Source organism: Arachis ipaensis, chromosome B02 (genome assembly GCF_000816755.2).
Source record: "Arachis ipaensis cultivar K30076 chromosome B02, Araip1.1, whole genome shotgun sequence".
In the NCBI taxonomy this organism is placed as follows: Eukaryota; Viridiplantae; Streptophyta; class Magnoliopsida; order Fabales; family Fabaceae; genus Arachis; species Arachis ipaensis.
The window spans coordinates 58,245,790-58,246,362 of NC_029786.2; positions in this window are offsets into that span (position 1 = coordinate 58,245,790).

Genomic DNA, 573 nt, shown 5'->3' on the forward strand with positions numbered 1-573 from the left:
AGAGGACATGAAAGAGCCTCTGAAATTTCTTCTGGAAGAGGAGAAACCTCCTAAACCCGAGCTCAAGCCATTACCACCATCCTTGAAATATGCGTTTCTGGGAGAAGGTGACACTTTTCCAGAGATCATAAGCTCTGCTTTAATTTCACAGGAAGAGGAAGCACTTATTCATGTGCTAAGGACACAAGACAGCTCTTGGGTGGTCCATAGGTGACCTTAAGGGCATAAGCCCAGCTAGATGCATGCACAAAATCTTATTGGAGGATAATGCCAAACCAGTGGTTCAACCACAGAGGCGGCTAAATCCAGCCATGAAAGAAGTGGTGCAGAAAGAGGTCACCAAATTACTAGAGGCTGGGATTATTTATCCTATTTCTGATAGCCCCTGGCTGAGCCCTGTCCAAGTCGTCCCAAAAAAGGGAGGCAAGACAATGATTCATAATGAAAAAATGAACTGGTTCCTACAAGAACAGTTACAGGGTGGCGCATGTGTATTGACTACAGAAGGCTCAATACAGCCACCAGAAAGGATCATTTTCCTTTACCATTCATAGACCAGATACTAGAAAGACT